Source organism: Aythya marila (genome assembly GCF_965140915.1).
Source record: "Aythya marila genome assembly, chromosome: 3".
Lineage (NCBI taxonomy): Eukaryota > Metazoa > Chordata > Aves > Anseriformes > Anatidae > Aythya > Aythya marila.
In genome coordinates, this window is record NC_139044.1 from 61,668,245 (window position 1) to 61,690,848 (window position 22,604).

The 22,604-nt window shown below is 40.8% G+C and overlaps 1 long non-coding RNA gene across 2 annotated transcripts; it reads left to right on the plus strand.

Annotated features, from left to right (window-relative positions):
• The first annotated feature begins 84 nt into the window (after positions 1-84).
• On the plus strand, positions 85-5,984 carry LOC309876607. 2 transcript variants are annotated; one of them, XR_014317211.1, is made up of 4 exons: positions 85-98; positions 960-1,015; positions 3,715-3,811; positions 4,388-5,984. It is a non-coding gene; the product is annotated as an uncharacterized lncRNA (long non-coding RNA). The 2 variants fall into 2 exon arrangements; XR_014317210.1 differs by having other exon boundaries at positions 3,715-5,984.
• Positions 5,985-22,604: the final 16,620 nt, after the last annotated feature.

The window sequence follows — 22,604 nt, forward strand, 5'->3', positions numbered from 1 at the left end:
CGACATGTCTTTTGAGATTCTTTATTCTTTGGTTTCTTTAAAACTTAGCTTTCAAGAAAGTCGGGGATTTAAACATCAAAATTCCTGCTGCTTTCATAGTAAGTGATCGTTAAATGATACTGAAAAGTAACAGTAATTGAAAGTTAGGGTGCAAGTTAAGACTGATGTTTTACACCCATTTTGTCTCCTGCTGGTGGTTGTGCTGGAAACTGTTCTTCTTATCCAAAATTCTTAAGGAACTGAGCTATAGATAAGTTTGACAGGCTTGGTGAGATAGCGAAGATTTGTGATTAACTGGTATTTTAAAAGTATAAAGCAAAACTACATGTGATTTAAAAACTCTTCGAAATTTTCAGATCCACTGGGGGAAAAAAAATGTGACCTCTGGGCATTAGTTTACTAGGTAGGATATGTATGAAGAAAACAACTAGCAAGGTCCTGGGTGGAATGTTTCCTTGGCATGGATTGTCTTCTCGGAGCACGTTCAAGGGAGATTCAGTGGGCAGCGTTACCTGCATTTGTGATACGTCGCTAGCTCTGGTCTGTGCGGTTGCCTCGTTGGGTTAGGGTGAATTGGTGGTGTTAGTTAGCCACCAATTATGAAATGAGATCGGTCAAAAAGTAGAGGAGAGTTTCTTTGTTATTATATTGACATTAATTATATAGTTGCAAAAATGTTCATTGTAGTGCTGTTAGGCTATTTAATTACATCATAGGCTCTAAACCAAGATTTCATACAAAATTTTAGGACTGGCCTGAATACTTCCATGTTTACTAACTTGCAAAATACATCTGTGTTAGTTGTTTAATAATGGTACATGCTTGAGGAAATCGTATGGCTTCTTTAGCCCGGTTTGCTTCCCAGTCTGAAACCTCCATGATTTAGCAAGTCTTCTAAAAACAATCTATATTTTTTATCATTAACATACATTTTTATCCTTTATATCTGTATTTATCAGTACTAAGGCAAAGAGGAATGCCGGTAGAATCTCACTGAAGATGGCTCTAGTAGATCGTAAGTCCTGGTTTTACTACATTTGGGACGTGCTGTTTTGATCTGCGTTTGTGCTGCTGTCTTTTCCTTTTGTCTGAATGCCAACAAGCACAAAGGAAAACGCCTTTTAAGAATTCCCCATAGCGTAATTTTTAACTAGTGCCTACTTTTGTCAGCTGAACTTGTGATCTTCTTGAATCTTGGTAACTGGCTTGTCAACACGTAGTTTCCATAAGCCCTGTAGGTTGGCATTAATTAAAAGACTGCAAGTTTTTTTTTTCCTTTTTCCTCCCCCGACTATTACCTCTGTTTGTATCAGCCTCTTTTCCTCCCTGCCCTTTGGAGCTGACCTCAGGTCACATAGTCTGAAAGGTAGCTCTGATCCTGCGTAAAACTTGCCAACATAACGCACTCCGCTTTGTTGCTGCCTTGATTTGCTGACATCCCCTGGGGATTACAGATTTGGTTACACAACTGTCAGCAGTTCTCAGCTCCTCGGCCAGTTCTTCAAAGCTGTTGGATGAGACTTCTGAAGTCTTGAAAACTTAAACTTTTCATAATTTGGTGCATCATAAAGATTATCAGGGTAGGGTAACAACAGATCTTTTACTCTGTTTCTTACTCAGCATGCAGTTAAGCACACTCATTTTCTTCCACCTCATTTCCTTATTGTCCTCTACAAAGTCTTGTCCTCTTAAAATCTTGATTACACAATGCTTTTTTTTTTTCCCCAATAATATATGCCTGACTAACAACTGTTTACGAGGAACTCTTGTGATCTCTTAGAGGTTTTAATGTTACGAAAAGGCTGATCCTTATCCTACAGGGTCTAGGAGGTAAGCAAGTAAGAGAGAAACATAGTAAAATGTTAACATTTCTTGTGAAAAATCAATGCTGCCTTGCTGGATGGGAACCAGTGTCAAATAGTTTTGGCAAGCAGAAATATTTAGTTGCTGATTCAGTAGAAAATATTAGGGGAACATCTATCAGTTAAGGAGAAATATGTCACCTAATAAAAGGAGCTTTCTGTTCTGAGGTTGAGCAACAGCAACGCAGAGGCTGAACTTTCTGTTCCGCATTTAGGGTGTAGAAGAATGTTATCAGAGCTAGGACAGGAAGGTCAAGAATTCAGCTGCATTTGGAAAAAAAAAAAAAAAAAAGAAAAAGACACCACCTCAGGAATTAATGTGCACAATGCACACATCCCAGCAGAGGTGGTGCTTCAGAAGTCAGCATTCTCCTCTATCTGTTGTTCCCCTGGGCTGATAAAACCTCGCTTATTCAACTCCCAGAACAGAGGCCTTCAGCCTTGGCTGAGCCCACCTGGGCTGGAAGAGCTGTGCGGGTGCTTTTGTTTGAAGTTCACCCAGTGACATTCCCACAAGCTACCCATCCTCAGGCTTGTGTGCAGCACATGCAGTCGTTTGTGTAGAGTGGTTCACAAATGTTTGACTTCAGCTTGAGAATTACATTGTTTATATATACACACTGGTCACCCAATGGTGAGTGAATTGCTGCAACATCTGCAGTTCATTACCAGAAAGACTATTTTGGGGTCAAGGGCTTTTCTTGTATTTACAGGACTTGCCTGCATATTTATACAGTTGTAGTTCAGTGTATGTATATACACTGTGTGTGTATTTCAAGTAGTAGCAAGCAGATCGCTGCCATTTTGTCATTCTTAAGATCTTGAAACATCAAGTTTTGAGATGCCCTTTTTATGAAGGGTGTTCACTTCTTTAAAAAGTGCTGCGCTTTCATCAGGTGGGTCTATGAACCTCAATTTACACATCAAAATAAAATTTTTTACTTTTTTTTTTCCCTGAAAGAAGACCTAGAGCTACATTCAATAAAGGACATCCAGGATATAGGATATATACTATATGTATTATAGTATATATATATGGTGTCATATAGTATTAGAGTATATATATAGCATATTTAGAATATTGTATATAGAATCAGGCCTTTCTCTTCCTTCAAGAACACTTGAAACTTGTGTTCTTTATTGCTTCATCAGAAAGAAAAAGGTGTGCCCTTACCTAAAATACCAGATAGCTCGATATACATAGTTTACATATTAAATCTTCACTATAAATATATATATGTTGCATTCCTCGCATCAGGTTATTCAGAAATTGCATGTTGTCATATTTAGAATATCAGCTGATCGTTTCAGGAATTAATGGTGTAGTAAATTGACAGACCCTGTCCAAACTTTAGAGATTCTTGGTATGTAAGCAATAAAGAAAGTGCTGATACATTTTTTTGCCCTGTACTAGAAGTGATAAGGAGGAAAAAAAAAAAAAAAGTAGAAAAACTGAAAAACAGGGTCATCTGAGAGATACGAAAGAAGCTGCATAGATGTTGCCATTTAATGTTGTGGTTAGGAAAGGTACTGGAAGAGCAAATTATCTCCCAAAGTACCTGATGTTAGTGCAGACGTAGGGCTGTGTATAGTATGTTAAAATGCATTGAATGTAATGTTCTGCTTTGAAATGTTCGGGATGTGTTGTCACTGGTAGGGCTGGTAAGATAAACTGGACTGCGTTTAGGCTTTGTGTTGTGGGGAGTTATATTGCATGATGGTTTTAGTAATTTGCACATGAAAGATAACTGCTTTGTTTTTCTCCACCCCTAATTTTAACCCGTTGATACAGCACATAATCTATACACACCGCTGTCATTTCCAGCTCATGCTCTCTGTCCTCTCCCCACAGCCAGCAGCGGGAAGACCGATGCCAAGTCTGAGGTTTCTGCTTCTGGCTGCTGCTCTCCACTGCTGCCTACTCGTGCTGCAGACTACAGCTGCCTTTGGTTGGTACCTGTGCCCTGAGCCCGGTTGTGTTCCCCCTCTGCTCACTTCCCCTCACTTTGCCACAGCTTTTCACACATGTAATTTATTTTGCCTGAAAAATCCATCTGAGAGCACGCCACATTTACCTGCTGTGTTCAGGTTACATTTCATCTAAGGAAGAATACATTTTTTTCTTAAAGGAAAATCAGATTTTTACAAAATGCAGCAATCCTCCTGAGATATCTCCAGTCAATGATCAATGTAGTATGACTGGACCAGGCAAGCATGTAGCACGGTCTCAGTAACATAACCTGCCCCACCTGATATCCCGGAGGGCTAGAAACAACTCTGGTGAGCTGGTCCATGCAAATACCATGGAATTCATCTGCCAAATGTAACTAAAAAAGCCAAAACCACACACACACACCACACAAAACCACAGATTTTAAGGATTGTTTCCCCAGAGATCAGGAAGTCCAAGATGCCTGGCCTGGCCTGACCTGGCTCATAAGCCACTGGGCGGACATTTCAGGAAGATAAATGCAGCCTGCAGCTCTGAGATGCATGAACTGAGGCTTTTTATCTATTTTTTTCAGGCCAGGTCTGCTGTTTGAGAGCCTGCCACAAGCACAGCCTGTGTCCAAAATCCTTCTTCTCAGCCTCCCACGTGTAGGATGGTGTTTTTCTATGTGTTCAGTGTTAGTTCTGTGGTTGGCTTTGCGTTTCTGACCTGTTTGTGTCTTAGGTGATAAGAGGTAAGAGTTTACACCCCTCCTTTTACAGGGTCTTGTGGTTTGTATTTCTTTTTTAACTCATGGCAGGGTACCAGGCTAGTTTTGCACTTGAAAGCCCTACTTTGCCCCATGCACCATGGTGCTTCCCCCAAAGCACCAAGTCTTGTGTTTTATGAAAAAAAAAAAAAAGAAAAAAAAAAAAGTATTATAAAGTATTATACAGGCCACATATGCACAACACCTTTCACTGTCTTCAGCATCTACAAATCCCAAAGCCCGAGGTGTCAGTTCACACCTGCAGGGTGATGCTCTGTACCATTATCATTTTCCCCCTGGTGTGTGCTACCTGTTTCTTCAGCCTTCCTCTGTAGTCCCCATCCATAGCCCTCATTTATGCCAAATTACAGCCCTTCTTCCCTCACTGCAGGAAACTGTTCTCTTGTAATGCATTCTGCTGCTCTTCTACCACATATCTATCAATATACTTTTGATTCATCTCAAAACTATTTCCAATATCCTTTGAACTGCCGCGCTGAAATGACATTTTCTCCACATAAATGACAATAAATATCCCAACGGCTTTAACATGGAGCCTGCAGATTTTTTTCCCCATTTTGGCCAAAGATAGAATTTCAGATGGATAATGGCAGAGATCAAATTCAACAGCTACCATATGACTTCTTGCCACATATCAGTGAACTTCCAGAAGGAAAAAATGGCAACACTTCACTGTCTGCACGGGTAAGTGCGACCAACTAGCTATGCCCGTGCAGAATTAAGCTCTTTCTTTCATGACTTCTCATTTTCCCTATTTTTCAAAGGTGCAATGACTACCATGAGGTTTGGGATAAATGTTGAAGCTTTGGAGGGACATAGCTGGATACACAAGAATGAACACGTGAAACAGCCTTCGAAATTTCCACCTTTAAGAAATCATGGGGTGAGGGGAAGGGTCAGGCAGGAGCCCCCAGTTCTGGTGACCCCCCTGCAGCCTGGATGAATTAGTCACCATCCTCTGTAATCTCGTGAATCATGCCAAATTTGTTGCCAATGGATGTATGTGATGGCCGAGAGCAGCTGAGAGAAGGGAGGAGCTCTGTGCCTGTAGGAACCTTTCTCCACAGGTGCCTTTACAGCATGTGCATGTAGCTCCAAGTATGCGCACATACAGGTTCAAGCCAAGGTCCGAGCAGGCCTGGAGCAGGCGTGGGCTCCCTCTGGTGGCTTCATGGGGCACCTCTCGGGTGGCCCCAGGGGACACCAAGGGACAGGAGCCCATGGGCCTCCCCTCAGCCTTCCCCAGGCCCCGCTTGTGTGGGGCAGCTGGGGGAGCCATGCCCAGCCAGGGCCTGGCTGCGGGTTAATGCTCAGTTATGTAAACAGATTAAATCAATTTTTATCTGTTTAAATTCTGTCAGATTTAATAAATGTCTTTGTTTTTCACCAGATCACACGCAGGTGCGATGACCCTTAAAAATTTGCTATCCACCCTTAGCTCTGCTGCTTCACCTGGCACCTGTGGGCACTCTGCTCCCTGGGGACAGCGACAGGACCCGAGGGGACGGCATGGAGCTGGGACAGGGGAGGGTCAGGCTGGGGGTTAGGGAAAGGGTCTGCACCCAGAGGGTGCTCGGGCACGGGGACAGGCTCCCCAGGGCAGTGGGTACAGCACCGAGCCTGTCAAGAGTTCATGAAGCATTTAGAGAATGCTCTCAGACACATGGCCTGGTTTTTGGGTGGTCCTGTGCAGAGCCAGGGGTTGGACTCAATGCTCCTCGTGGGTCCCTTCCAACTCGGGGTATTCTGTGATTGTCGGGAGAGGCTTTGTGACGTCCCAGTGAGCCAGAACAAGCTGTGGGATGTCCTTGGGCAGTGCTGGAGAAAGGTTCTGCGGGTGGAAAACACAGCCAGCAGCTGACTCTCCATCTGCAGCTCGGTTTAGTACATTTATTCTCAGCGGACAGCAATTTATTAGGTCAAAATATTGTTGTAAGGGCCAGTAAAAAAAAAAAAAAAATCCTCCAGGGACTGTATAGTTTCAGATGGGCAGAGGGGACTGAGTTTTGCTGCCAGTAATTGTAACAGCAAGTCCTTCCACAAGCAGTGCCATGCTGGGTGATGTCCTCCCACAGCAGCAGTCTATAGCACATTAATGTGTGTTATTATCGTGTACAGAGACACCGACAAATAATTAGAATAATTAGAAGGACAATGAAGACTGTTAGGACACACACCCACACACACAAAGTTGCAAAGGTTGCAAGAGAGAAAGTATAGGTCTTACGGTGTAGAATCATAAAGTTAATGTTTTTTTGTTTTTCTTGAGCTAATGTTTTACCAAAAAAGCAGCTGGAGGATTAAGGCAAAATGGATTAGGCAGGAAGCCTCCATTTTTAAAGGAAAACATCCGGCGCACTTTTGGCAGATGGTGTTTTTGTAAAACACAAACTTATGACTTATTAATTACTCTGTCCCTGGTGTTTTGAAAATGTAGTAGAACAGATTTCCTACTGTGAACTTATGAACTTAGAAAGAAATTGCAGTATCTAGTCAAAAAACTGTGAGTTCTCTCTATCCTGTGTTTTACATCCGTATTTTTATCATAGGACACACAGGGCAGAGTATGCCTCCATCAAGTGTCTATAAGCTAGACACCTATATCTAACCTCAGCCTCAACAGTCAGCAAACAGAAAGGGGCACTCTGGTTCATGGCGACAATTTTTATGGGTTTGGAGGAAATTATAAATAAGTCAGTTTCTCAGAATTTCACACCATGTTATTGAGGGTGCTACCTGTCATTACCAGCAGTAACATAGTCACAGGAAAGAGGAGATGGTTATCAGCTCATTTACCTCCAAAGAAATCTCTAAGCTCTTACAGAGTGTTATAAAATATGTTTGTTTGTTTGCTTGTTTGTTTTGTCTCCTTCAAATTCTTCTTTATGTTTGTAATCAATTTGTTAATTCTGGTATTCAGAAAAAAAAAAAAAAAAAAAAAAGAATATACATAATTTGCAATACTTTTCAGGCCTGCTGGATTTTAGCTTTGATGATAATTCACAGCAGTAGGTTCCATGGACTATATGGCCATTAAGTGACAAAATTATTTTTAAAAAGATTAGCTGCTACATCAATGTACAGACAACCTGTATGTCATTAAAAAATTAAAAAAAAAATAAAAAAGTAAAAAATAAAAAATTACTTACTTGGTAAAAATATATAGAAAAGTCCTTTCAAAGTCTCCTTTTTGTTATCAAAAGCATCCTACTTTTTCAACTTAAGGTATTTTTAACATACTAGGTAATTCTATTTGAAGTTAAATTGATCCAGTTGTATTCTTAGACTGGGCCCAGACTAGATAACCCATGGAATCTTGATAAAGAAATTTCAGTTAAAACTCATACATTATCACACCTGAAAATCCTCCTTTACATATAACAAAACAACAACAACAAAAACTTACCCAATCATTAGTTTTACCTCTAGAATAGTCTGATGTTTCTTATTTTTCCCCCACAGGATAACCCAATTGGTCAAAAACATGGTGAGGTTAACTACAAAGCCTGCAACTGGGGGAAAAAAAAAAAAAAAAAAAAAAAAAAAAAAGCAAGCAAACAAAAAACCTTTCCCTGTATATAGATTTTTGTCTTCTAATGCAACATACTTTCAAATACCGCTATAATATGATGAAGACATCATTCAGCCATGTGTGAAGGTGATATATTTGGACACATGCAGGGCTTTGTTATACACATACATAGATATATTTATATACGTTTATATACATAAATACATTTTTTTCATAGGGGAGAAAGTTCTGTTGTTCTGTGGATTACTTATCAAACACGAAAACATTTCACATCTTTTAAAGACAGTCCCATACAAAATGTCTGATTTATTTTAATTTTGACTTTTAAAATAGTATTTTTATATGCGATGGAGATGCCAGACAGATAGTGTCTCATTTACCCGTGCTTCACCTTTCACTATGCTTAACACAGAGTTTTTAACAATACCCTATGAAACTAGCTTGACTGTTCATCTATCCTGAATGGGTTAATTCAAGTTCAGAGCATGGATCGTATTTCAGGCTTACTCAGCACGGCCTTTAGCTGAGTTAGTTATTTTTGGAATAGGCCAAGTTTTTGACAAATTTTGCAAGAATTTAATGTTTATCCTAATCTGTGTTCTGGATGCACTTGTGACATCGCTTCAAGGTCATAGGCGCTTAAATGTCACCTAGATACAGAAACACAGAACCTGAAGTCTTCCTTGTACCCTGCTGCTTCACATGAACAGTCCTACTGATTTAACAGAGTTTTCTAAGCATCACTGTGTCAGACTAAATTTTCTCCTTCCAGTGGAAAGGTTTAATTGTAAGCCCAAATTCAGAGTTCTGAGATGAGGACATCACCTTCAAATGAAATACCAAGCATCAGTGAGATTCCTCATCGTATTCATTTCAAGACACCCAGGCTATCATAAGGTTATGAAGCTTCAAACAACTTTGTAATCTATTTGTCCCGTACTAGTGAGAGATTTAGCCATTTTAGCCAAATGAAATGAGGTGTCAGTCCTCTTCAAATGCCAGCCAACAGCCAGTTTCATGACACAAACTCTGAGAGCTGGAGCACAAGAAAGAATGTGCATATTGTGATGTTTCCTCACATTGTGTTTTAGTTGAATGTCAGTCTTCCTCTGGGGAGATCAGGATGGAGGTCATAGTATTGAAGAATGCTTTGATGAGATCTTGATTTTGTTCCTGCATATAAGGAACTTGACTCCCTTTGTTGGGAACTCGCCTCTGATTCTTCCACATTCTTTGACCTTTCCCTTAATGGCTTGGACTGTGACCTTGTGATGTTGATCTACAGCATATTTGAAATGATCTGGAATGGCACTGAGACTGGCTGCAAGAGTGTCACCTGGACTCTGGTGTGCAGAACAGACCCAGTATTATAACATTTTTCTTCCATAAAACAACAGTATTTGCTCTTGCAGAAATTACATCTTAGGCATGCATCCTTAAGCTATCATGTCAATTCTGTGAACAGTGTTCATATTTCTTGCTTTCAGTTTTGAAATCTATTCAAGATTTTTAAAGCAGCTCGGTCTCATATCTATGTACCACACAATACCATTTTTTCATATTTAACAGTAGTTTCTTTGCCTTCAGATTTATGCAGTCTGACAGCTTTTGATTTGTGCTGCAAAATTAGTCATGAGGGATAAAAAATACTTCAGTTAGTAGGGTGATATCATCAGCAGAATAAATATAAAAAACATTTAAGAGACTATATTACTCCTACAGTCTCTTCAGAATAAATTAGGCACTGGCATATTTTTGTGAGTTTAATTTTTTTTCAAAGCAATTTCCTAGTTTTTTTGTTTGTTTGTTTTACATTTTGCACACAAATTGATTATTCCTGCATGAGCACAGAATCTGCAGAAGATAAAAGAAAAGGAGATATCTAACAAATGAAAATGTCAGGCTGTCTTAGCCGTGAAGCTAAATAAAGCTTCATTAACAAATTAATCCTTTATAATGCTGAATGAGATAAAGCGCCTCTCACCCTGGGACCTCTACCACATGCGCAGAGCAGTCTCCTGCCCCAGACACACATCTGCCCACCTGGGTAAGTTTCTCCACATGTAGTCAGGAGCTGTCCCCACAGACTTTCCAGAAACAGCTCATCTGCCAGGTGTTTGGGAGTCTCCTGAACCAAGACAAACACTTTTGCAAAAAATAAAAGAAAATAATAATAATTTAAAAAGCCAAATACTTCTGATTTGTGGGAATTATGTACAAAATGTACCAATATCAGAGTAGTGGTTTTCTAGATCTGTCTAGAGAAAATAAAAACGGATTCATTTTTCATCTGTTTAAGCTTAATTGAGCGTTGGCCTCCTCTGCAGGCAGCGCAGGCTGGTGTATCCAGGCGAGGACATTCAAGTTCTGGGAGAGGCATTCTGGAGAGAAAGCAAGCCCAAATAAAACACAGCACATATATTTCATCTCAGAAAATTGTAAGGTGTAAGGCCTTACTATACAGACGCTTTGACAAGTTCATCTTTTTTTTCTAGTGAGTGGACTTACTGAAGTGACAATTTGTACCAAAATCAAACACATGCTGGACATGTCTTCATGCATAGGGTCTTACCATACACGAAAAAGATCTGTCTTGCACGTTAACCAGACTTACTAATATTTTCTCCACAAACTGTATGGACACATTCATTGTTTTCATTGCTCCCTAAGGGCAATCTGTAGCTTGCATCCTGCAGAGGGCATGAAAGAGATGAACATGACAGTTGGTAATCACTGCTTGGATTAGGGCAAGACCTGCCCGGCGAGAAGGGCAAGTTGAGGAAATATGTTTTGTGCTGCAGGCTGTGTATTTGTGAACTCTTCACAGTTCCTAGTAGCCCCTCTCTGCACAGGGAGGTGGTGTCAGAGCTGTTACCATGGGTGGGCAGCGAGGATTTGTGCCTGCTTGATGGAAAGGTCTGTGCACAGCACAGCTGCAGTGCCAGTGGGGACTCCAGCAGCAGTAGCTGATCATGTGTAGTAAGTGAAGGAGCAGAAAGAGAGGAGAGAGCTGTAGTAGCAAATGAGCCATATATTTTGAGGACATCTGCTCATGATCTACGGACTACTTGAGTAAATAATTTTCTGTTGTTGTTCACATACGGATAAAGGCTCCTGCCCCTTTGAGGCAGGAGTGTGGTTCCAAACCGGGATGTCTGAAATGGTTTTGGTGTAAGCTGAACACCAACACCAGGGGAGAGCTGCTGGCCTGTTAGCTGATCTCCGTCCACATTGGTTATAGAGTGGAAATTTGGAAGTTGCTTCTGGCATTCCAGAAAAATAATTTTGCTAAGGCTCCCCATATTAAAGTCTAATGCAAAGAATAGTTCCCAATATCTGGCTATAGGGTTAACCAGGCTGGAAGGTGCAGTCAGACCACCCTGTCTCACAGCAGGATCAGACCAGGTTATGCAGGACTACATCTAATCACCTGATACTGAGCCTGGCAGAGGGATGGATGACTGAATTCCTTTACCTTCTTCCTGACACACATTTTTCCCTGCCAGAGTGTTTAAATGTACCTCCATAAACCTAATGCTTTGGGAAAAATCTGACACCAATCTATCCCTGTTTTCTTCATGTTGAGTTAAAAGGCCTGAAAATGTTTAAGAATGAGCAGGAAGAGTTAAAAACCATGATGGATCTAGTGCAAAGTGTTCTAACTGTGCAATTGTCATCTCAGTACATATGGATGTTTAGTCTGCTGTCTCTTGAGAGTGTTTGTGCCAAACTTGTGGGAAAGCACACCCTTACACTACCCACAGGCAGTTCAGAAATGTTTCTTGAACTCCATCAGGCTCGGTGCTGTGCCCACTGCCCTGGGGATCCTGTCCCAGTGCCCGGCCACCCTCTGTGTGCAGACCCTTTCCCTAACCCCCAGCCTGACCCTGCCCTGTCCCAGCTCCATGCCGTTCCCTCGGGTCCTGTCGCTGTCCCCAGAGAGCAGAGCTCAGCGCCTGCCCCTCCGCTCCCCTCGTGAGGGAGCTGCAGGCCGCCATGAGGCCTCCCCTCAGCCTGCTCTGCTCTGGGCTCAACAAACCAAGGGACCTCAGCTGCTCCTCATACATCTTGCCCTCCAGACCCTTCACCATCTTTGTAGCCTCCTATGGACACTGTCTAATAGTTTTATGTCCTTCTTATATCGTGGTGCCTAAAGCTGCACAAGGAGAGGCCACACCATCACAGAGCAGAGCAGGACAATCCTTTCCCCCAGCTGGCTGGAAATGCCGTGCTTGATGCACCCAGGGTACGGCTGGCCCTTTTGGCTGTCAGGGCACACTGCTGGTTCATGTTCAGCTTGCTGTTGACCAAAACCCCCAGATCCCTTTCTGCAGGGCTGCTCTCCTGCCTCTCATCCTCCAGTCTGTACATATAGCCAGAGATGCCCTTTACCATGGGCAAAATCCATCACTTGCTCTTGCTAAATTTCATGTGTTTTGTGATTGCCCAGCCTTCTAATTTATCAAGATCTCTCTGCAAGACCTTTCTACCCTCGAGGGAATCAACAGTTCCTCCTGATTTAATATTGTCTGCAAGGTTACTTAGTGTGTATTCAAGTCCTGCATCCAAGTAATTTATGAAAACATTGAAGAGGCCTGGCCCTAAAAGGGAGCCCTGCAGAACCCCACTAGTGACTGGCAACCAGCCTGATGTGACCCCATTGACTATAATCCTTGGAGCCTGACCATCAGCCAACTGTTCACCCATTGCATCAGGTATTTATGTAGCTGTACCCTGTGCATTTTGTCCAGAAGGATACTGTGAGATACAGTATCAAAAGCTTTGCTGAAATCCAAAACCATTACAATAGCTGGCTTCCCTTGGTTAAGCAGATGTGTGACCTTGTCATAAAAGCGAATTACCAGGACTTTCTCCTCACAAACCTGTGTTGGCTGTGCTCAATGACTGCATTGTCCTTCAGGTGTTCTTCAGTAACTCCCAGAATAATCTTCTCCATAATTTTACCAGACACTGAAGTGAGACTGACAGGCCTGTAATTGCCAGTGCCTGTTTTCTTGCCCTTCTTGAAATTTGGGATAACATTTGCCAGTTTTCAGTTGACTGGGACCTCTCCAGGTAATTGAGTAAGTCTTGTGATGACACCAGCCAGCTCTTTGACTACTCTGGAGTGCCCAACCATCTCTTTAGAGCACCCAAGAACCTCCCTGGGCACCCAAGCATGCCTCTGGGGCATCCAAACATCTTCCCAGGGCATCCAAGCACCTCCCTTGGGCACATAAGCATCTCCTTGCTCTTTGTTTAATGAAAGTTCTGGAAAAGGACAGATATGATAGGGAAAATAGGTGGAGTTTTTGAAGATGGTTGGTGAGGAGAGTGAAGACACTTGATATTATAAGGAAAAAAAAATAGAGATTTTCCCATTGGAATTAGCAGTAGTTCTAATAGATAATGTATAGCTTAAAGCGAGAGGAGAATGGAAAATCCTGACAATTTTTTTTATGTCTGTGGTGCTCATTGAAAGTACTGGACAATATTCTTTTCTTCATAGAAGTTACATGTTTGTTTACTAAAAGTAAAAAGTGATACTGTAGAATCAATATCCAGCCCGACTCCAGAAAAGACATTGCAAGGGCTGGAAATTTAATTTTGCTCTTCTGACTTGCTCAAACCTTGGACTTTCTGCCAATCTGCAGAGCAATCACGCTAGAGAGTCTTATGATAGAAGCACCTGCTGCTGGGAAGCCCAGATTAAAATTACCAGCACACAGCGTGCAGGCTGCAGAGCTGCCAGCACGTACTGGAGATGCCTGGGCTGCCAGGGCAGCTGGCAGCCGTGGGACACCCATTGTCACTTCCCTGTGCCCGCCGTCACCTTCGCTTTCCAGTGCTGGTACAGGCACTCGCTGCCAGGGCAACTTTATTCTCTCTTTCTGATTTATTTATCCCAAAGTAGGTCACTCTGTGCCATCTGTGGACGCTTAAGAGTTGCAGCAGGTTGCAGATTCCCTATCCTGCAGCTTTATATATATATATTAATAACCTCTTGTTCTACCTAGCTGTTGGATATACTGAGAGCACTAATCACTAAGGTTAATTCAATTGGGAAATAATTTTAGCAACTGAGTACTGGTATCATTTATATATGAGAGTTTTGTGTAATCACAAGGGGAGTTGATGCAGCCTGATATTTTACTGATGGTGAACCCTGGGCAAGCCCTGCTTTCAGCAAAGAGGTACTCATGGTTGTCTTCTCCAGCAGCCTTGCTGAAAGCTTGAGGAATTAATTGCTGCTGCAATGGTGATTTTTCTTAATAGTGCTTTAGATTTGAAATGGTAACATGTGAGTTATCCCCAGGAAGATTTCTGGAAGGACTTCTCTTCACATGGGTGAAATAAGGGATACATCACTGGCACCACACAAGTCGTAACCAGTGCCTTATGGACAGATTTCGTATGTGATATGATAAGCAGCATTGACAAGGAATGGGGAGGTCACACACACGTGGTATAAAACATACATAAAACATACTACAGAGCACACAAATGCCTGTCGGTGCACGAACTATGTGTGAGAATGCAGGAGATGATGAACATTTTAATTACAGTCACCAGTCCTGGCCATCTTGCTACTAACCAGATGCTGTTTGAGGCATACCCATATTCCTCCTGTTAACACTAAGCCACCTCCGTCACCCATTTTGTGAACAGATTAGGGACAATAGGACAGTCAGGTTTCTATAAAGTACAAATGCACAGAGCAGATGTGAGATTTATAACAAACTATGAAAAAGCAATAATATAATAATATTATTATATTAATAATACGGTTAAAAACAAAGGAAATAGCTTAACTGTAGGAAATGATGAGCAAGCTAGGGTAAATGAAGATTAAGCTCTCTTGAATTGGAAACAACTAGAACACATTCACAAAATTTGCCAGAAGTCATCGGGCAATGCATGACTTGACCTTAAAATTATTTCAACCATTAGTTGAGACCAATACGGATCAGACTAGTTTATCCCTAGCACAGTTTGATCACAATTGTTTACAATTTTCAGTACTTTTTCACAGGTATCTGGATATATCGGATGTCTTAGTTTTCTCAGATGTAAAAAATATAAAAACACACTTGTTCCATTTCACAGTGATGAATATGGCTGCTTGTGTTCAAATGGCTCTGAAACTCTTGCAGAGTTCTGCACGTTACATTGACCTGAGAAAATCCTACTACACTCATGAATTATTCCTATACACGAGGTCAGCAAAGTTCATAGTAACGTATTGTTCTTTTAAATAACCCTGCAGACAAACATATATTTTTTTTTTCACTTATCTGCCTGTTTTTTTTTTCTCGTTTGTTTGTTTTCAGAAAAAAATATGTATATAAAATTGGGCAAATCTACAAATTTGCTGTATCTGCAAACCTATTCTTGCCAGCAGTAAGTCTAGGATTATACAAGGTGAGTGAAAACATATTCTGTAAGTGCATTGAAGTATGCAATATTGCTTAAATTAAATAAAGACTAAAAAAAAAAATCTGTGTTATAATGGCTATAACCAGTGTGTTATTAGTTTCTTTATTTCCACAGTGAATAGATAAAGTATGTTTATGGAAATATTTATTTTTACATGAATAACTTAAGCAAATAATCATTATTAAATGAAACTTGTTTTGTTTGCATTTGCATGATTGGTACAAATCTGTTCAGTAATAGGAGCAAAACCAATGTCTCTTCTTAATGTAATTCCCAAGGTATTATGAAAGATACCAACACTTAATATAGTTGTATCTATGGTTATGCAGTCCATCATAACTTGGTTTAAAAAAAAAAAAAAAAAAAAAAAGATAGCAAAGAAAGCTTTGGGGGTAACAGATTTGCAATTAGACACAGCAAGCTGCAGGCTTGCTGTCTCAATAACCCCTCAGCACCACTAAATCCACAACAAAGTACTTAGTAGTAATACTGTGATGCCTAACAGAAATAATCCATTTAAGATTTTGTAAATATACCATATTTTTGCTAACTTCAAAACAGTATACCAGAATAAAATAAACTAGAGTGTTTCACATAAAGTCTTTTATGAGGGAAAACAAACAAACAAACAAACAAAAAACTCCCTCTGCATTTAAACTGGAATTTAAAACACTGAAAATTGAGTATTGTATTGTTTGGGTTAAGCAGTCATTTTCTGTCTGTTAAACCCACAAACAGAGATTGCCTATGAACAAACAGCTGTACCACTTTGAAAAATGAATGGATTAAAAATAAAGATCAGTAAGAGCTGCAAAATATTTTTTCTCCAATGGGCTAAAAGAGTTGGGGCCTGCCTGCAGTTCTGTTTGAATCAATATCAGAGTTAAACTTTATTTTTATCATAATGGGACCTGACTGTAACTAATTGGGAGCATACATATGTTAGTAAAGAGGTATCTTTTTTGCGTTACTTTGAAAAATTTTGCACAGATTTCATTTTCACTTACATTTGCACTCATGGTAACATTAAAATAAATCAACCTTTTTTAAAAATTGACAGAAGAGAGAAGCAATTAAATGTGTGGACATTTGTGTAACTTTTTATTTTATTTTTATTTTTTTAATTTCTGTTTAGCTATATAAATATTTACGAAGGAAATCACTGGATCTCACGAATCTGCTCAGTTTTTGACCATTCCATCTGCCTGTTTTCTGTGTGGCTGTTGATGGTGCTGTGCACAACACAAGTGGTCATTGAGTAAACTAGTGAGCTTACAGCAGGAAAGCCACTGGTAACAGTTGATGTGCAAGCTCTTCTTCCTCAGCATGAGGTGGCTTGTTTCAGAGACTGTAGAGAAGATTTTGTAGCAGTGGAGTCTTAAGCTGTTAAGGTCACTTTTTCCTTCCCCTCTTGACCGTTTGTGTTTACAGTCCAGTGAATAAGTCACGCTGTGAAATGAATGGTTTAATTTATCTGTCTTTAAATGAGCAAAACCTGCCTTTTGGAGGTAGAAAGGAGTTCAATATCTAAAGCACAATCAATTAAAAAAGCACCTAATACAACAGGGTCAGTAATGGAGCTGTTTTATCATCAAGTGTCTTGATGGGACATCCGTGTGATTAGGCCATTTTCATCACAAATCCTTTCAAGTTTTAATAGCATTATGACCATAATGATGTTGCTACTATAGAAATGGTACAATTGTAACATTTGACCCATAGTACAATGTAAAATACAGTGTTATTATAGGCTAAAATATATATGTAAATTTAACAGTGTAAGAAATAAAAAGACATATTGGAAGCAGGATTTTTAATTGCAGCAGTGGGAAAGGTTCAAGGCAGTTTCCTCCAAGGCAAGAATCTTGATATTTGCCACTTTTCTTGCAATCACAAAACTAACAAAGGTTGAATATGGAAGAGAGAACAAGCAGTCAGCAAGCTTTGTGTGTTAAGAGTATTGGCTATTGGTAGAGAATTAATTCTCTGTTTATGTTCTGTGCTGTGCAACTTCAAGCAGCCCCATAGTAGCTGATATGTTTTATGTAACGGAAGAAACAAACAGGAGTTTATCTAGCCCTATCTTTCAAGAGCTACCTTCCCTAACTGGCAATACTTAACTCATGTTAACTTCATGAACTGTTCACGAAGTTAGCTAACGCTTCTTGTTAAAAAATTACAGCCGAGATGGAAAAGAAAGAACAGCAGAAATACAGAATACAGCTAAATCCTGCCTGCATTCACGCAGCTTTCTGAGTGCAGATGTAAATATGCATCAGATACAAAAGCACTGGTCTGTTGAACCAGTCTAAAGCTACCAAAGCTTCCACCAGTCCCTGTGGTTAATGGTGCATAAAAGTGATTGTTTTGAAAATAACTCTGTCGGTTTACAATATTCTTGCCTCTCCCAGAGGATACCACCCACACAGCAGAGTCAGCAGGCTGAAAACGCAGCTAATTCTAAGCTGCTTCAGGATAAAGTCCAGCATTTAAAGCATAAAATGCCAAGGGGGGAAAGGGCAGCTGGAGTTAAGCTCCTGGACTTTGAAACAGCTCCCAGACATTTGTGTCCTTCATTCTGCCACCAGAGCTGGAGCAGGCATCCTTGGCAGTTACAATGAGCTGGGGGCAGTGACATCTCAAATAGCCACAGCTGTCTTCTGAGCTAATGTATCTGAGCTCCAAGCACAGTTTTCGCATTGCCCTTTTGGGTGCAGGTTCACAGCATTTGAACAATTGGTGAGGTCTTAGCCATTAAGTCAAATAGCTAACACATGGGAGACTGAGAAAGGAGGACAAAATGATCCAGAGGAATAAAAATGCTGTGAGGAATTTCCAATTTAACTCCAAGTTTTGTACATGATGTGACCAAATCTGAGGGAAAAAAAAAGATAAATTCATATTTTCTGACTCTGTCTGCTCTGGACAATGGAATTTTGACCACACTGTGATTAAATCTTCAGTTGTGGGAACAAAATATCTGGAGGGAGAAGGGTTTGCTTTTCTGAATCTACCTATTGTGCATTTATTTTCCCTTAATAAGCAATGTATAATATCGTGGCCTCCTTTATCCATTCACAGGTAAATAAGACAATGTGCTTCAGTGACTTAAGACATCTCTCTTCTCAAGATCTTTAAAATGTGTGCTCTATTGTGATAGTGCCATTGTGATCTAACCAAAGACCCCCTTACTACTCTTGCTTTTTAAACATGTAATCCACTTTCACTTCACTGCATATCTTGATAAGTACTTTCTAATACAAGCCTATTTGTAAACCATGCTGGAATGTTATTTTAGGCAAGTCAGCCTACAGTTTCTACACATAGCATCAACATACTTCTGCTTTTCTTACTGTACTATTGTTTTAAAGCTTTGGATTTTGCCTTGAAATCCAGGCCACCCTGAATTTAATAACAAGACTTTCATTGGGTTCATTCAGATCTGGATTTCAACCTAAATGCCTAATGTTGCTAATGTGGGATGAGGTAAACTTGATCATCAAGTTTTTTATGGCCACAACAGATGTTCCTTCCTTTAGACCAATGGAAAGGTCCAAAACCTCATCCACCCTCTAAAACAAAAATACAAGCATTTGTTTACAGCTTGATTCCAGGAATATGAATTGAATCAGCAGCTGCAAAGTTTGTTTTTGTTTACTTACAAATAAATATATGCATGGTTCTTGCTTTTCTGAAACAACAGTGATGATGTCTGGATTGCATTTCATCTGTCTAGTAATGGTATTTTTAGCAGGCTAATAGTGCATTACAATTTGTTTAGCAAAACAGAAATATCAGCATGATATTTTTGATCTTGTTTTTAAAAAATGCACTCATACATGTCTACTAAATCAGAACAACATGTTCTGTATATTTTTTTTATTTTTTAGATTTCTTATTTATGTCAACTATACTACAATATTCCCATAATCATAAGCCAATGTACAACTTATAGAAAATGCAACTAGTAAACAGAAATGTTTTCTTCTTAGCAGTGTAAATCAATGAATGTTAGAATGTGCATAAGATATTGAAAGTCTAGTGTCTTCTAGAATAGGGGAAAAATTGTGATAGTCTAACAACTGTGAGCTGAAGTTTTCTAATATGAGGAGCAAAACCATTATTGCTTCACTTGATAGGTACCATCACACCTCTGGTGTAAATATCCAGAAGTTCTTCCACGCAAACAATTACCACACACCAAGGAGAAGACACAATAGGAACAACAGTAGGAAGGCAAGGGCTTTGTATAACAGGACTAGAAGCCCTCACTTGGCATACATTCACTACTTACAACTAAAAATACCTACACCTTTTCCTTTGTCTTTCCTAAATAGATCTGATTTCAGGATTCACATCTCTGTTTTAACTGTGACAGAGAAAATTAACTCTTGTGGTCTTGCTTACTCTTCTCCTTTATACAAAACTGTTCCCATGCTTTGCTATCAGCCAAGATCCACCTTTCCTCTGATAATGGGCTAGAGCAGTAAATGTAGTTTAATTTTCTTTTTGCTGGATGGCCTTGGCAGGGATGCTCCCAGCAGCTCTGCCATTCTCATCTCATCCTCAACTCACTGAGCTGAGCTGAACCAACAGCTCACTGCCCCCACACCATTAGTCTCACGATACCCCTTGCCCCCAGCCAGGCAATTCTGTCCACCCCACTCCCAGCTCTGGCACATTTTGGACCTTTGTCCGAGACAGTTTATCTCACTAGATCAGCAAGAAATTTCCTAACTTGTTGCAAAGGGTTTTTTTTCTGCCATTTTATTGAATTACATCCGCTCATGTACAGATCCAATAAATACCAAACACAGCATGTGGCAGGAGTTTTTGTCTGGGAGAGGGAAAATCATGGTGGAACTAGGGAAGACCCATGGGGGGCAGAGATATATTATGTGACTCGTGAAACTGTAGCCAGCTGAAAAAGCACTATTTTCTTTTCTGAGTTGCATCTCACTGACTTAATTTGCTCATTGAAATGTCCAGGAAAGAGAAGCTCCCAGGCACAAGGAGATACGGAGCCCAGCAAGGCCCTCTGAGGGAACAGCACCCTGAGGCATGCACTGCTGGGCCTCTTGGTGCGCTTGTTCCTTGTAGAGAAAGGAGACACTTGTGGTGTGATATCCCTGCTGTGAAGGATAGTCAAGCCTCTTGGAGCCTCTCTACTTTGATTAATTGCTAGGATGTCAAGACTCTGGTCTGTTTCATATAATTTTCCTACCGTATTCTTTGGGTTTATCCTGTCAATGCTTTCTGTCATCACCTATCATTATTAACTGACATGCTGTCAAGGCCATCTGACAGACTTAGAGGCCTAAGATGTATCCGAGCTGTGATTCCAAGACAGCCTAAGCCAGTCCTAGACGGGGTCCAATCTGTGAACTGGCCTCCTCCCTGCTTCTGCCCTTTCTCTCACAGTCACCCTGGCCCTGCCTTGGCACGTCTCTGACTGCTCTCATCTGATCCCCATGGAGCCACTGCAGCAACCTGGCAGAACACTCAGGTGCCCAAAAAGCTCCTGGCTTCCAGTTCTCTGCACTGTGCAGATGCAGATAGGACATCAAGAGAAGGAGGTCATGTCTGGGGAAGGAGAAACTGAAGAGCTTGTGCTCTGTGGAGGATACTCCTCCTCTGCGCTGAAATGGGGCCTGAGTCCCCATCTGCCCCTCACCTTTTGCCCACTGGCAGCAAATACCTATGAAACCCAATTCAGGGTTCTCTCTGCTTCTATTCCCCTTGGAAAACTAGGGCTATGGCTTTGTTGGAGCAAATGGACAAAGTCCACACCCTAGATTTAATCCTCCTGAGGAACCATGTACATGTCACTTACATGTCACACCACAGAACGTGTACATTTCCAACATACAAGTTTTAAAACTACTGAAAGCACACACCTTTGGGTGAAGATCAAGTGTATAAAGCTGTACAGGGTACAGGATGAATCTGATCTAAGGAGCTGAGCAGAGCCCTGCTTTGGTTGAAGAAATATGAAACTATAGGGTGAACAGTACTGCCTTGGGGAACCGGGTAGTTAGGAACAAAAAGTTGTGGTTTTTTTTGTTTGTTTGTTTGGTTGGTTGGTTTCCCCTTAGTACAACCTAAAGTGTGAGCCAGCTCTCCCTAGGTGTGATCTACTCTTCTCTGAACAGCCACTCAGCAATGCAGACAAGCGAGTGCAAAAGTGGTTGGGTTTGATGGATGCCTGGAGTGGCTGTTGCTGAAGCATGCTGGTAACTCCCTGACTGCTCCAAAGGGCTCCCAGCCCTCAAAATCAGGAGGCAAGAAGACTTTATGTGACCCCTTTGCTATGCGTGTGCACTGTCTACCACTGACTGGAAGTATGGATGGTACAGTTGGAAGTCCAGCATGTGTTTCTGAGTGGAGGCATTTGTCTGCTTGAAAGTATTTGAGGGAAAGAACAGACCACAACCACGGTATTTGCTGGAGTGTGTTACAAGAGTAAAAATAGCTCGTGACAAACACTTGCGTAAGGGGCATGAGTGCCTGAGCTCTACTTGGAGTGACCGAGGGTCATGCAAAGTTTGGGTGGCACCAGGAAAAGGAGAAGGGAAACCTGATGTTCAGCATGCCAAAGCACTTCTCCAGGTGACAGAAACACTGTGGAGCAGAGTTGATAAACAGTTGATAAACAGACTGGAGAAGAATTTTTTCCATTAAGCTGAACAAAAAGTAAAATTTCACTACTTCAGTAAACACAAGAAAAATGCCAGAATTAGTCTTTTTTTTTTTTTTTTTTCCCTGCTGACTTCAACTTTGTCAGGTACTGAACAGTTAGACAGGCAAGGACCCTGCTATCTGGCTTGTAGCTAATATTAATCCATGACGAGCACTTCACACCCATTCCAACTACTGATGAGTCCTCATTAGCTATAAGTGCACATGGGACTTCAAACAAAAGCTGTGTTGCACAACAGCTCCAGGGGGAAGAAAAAAATAAATGCATCTGATCATCAGGATTTCATTATGAAAGTCAGCAAGGCCATAGGCAATCACTTGGGCTTTTGTGGACAGCAGCATGGTGCACGCAGC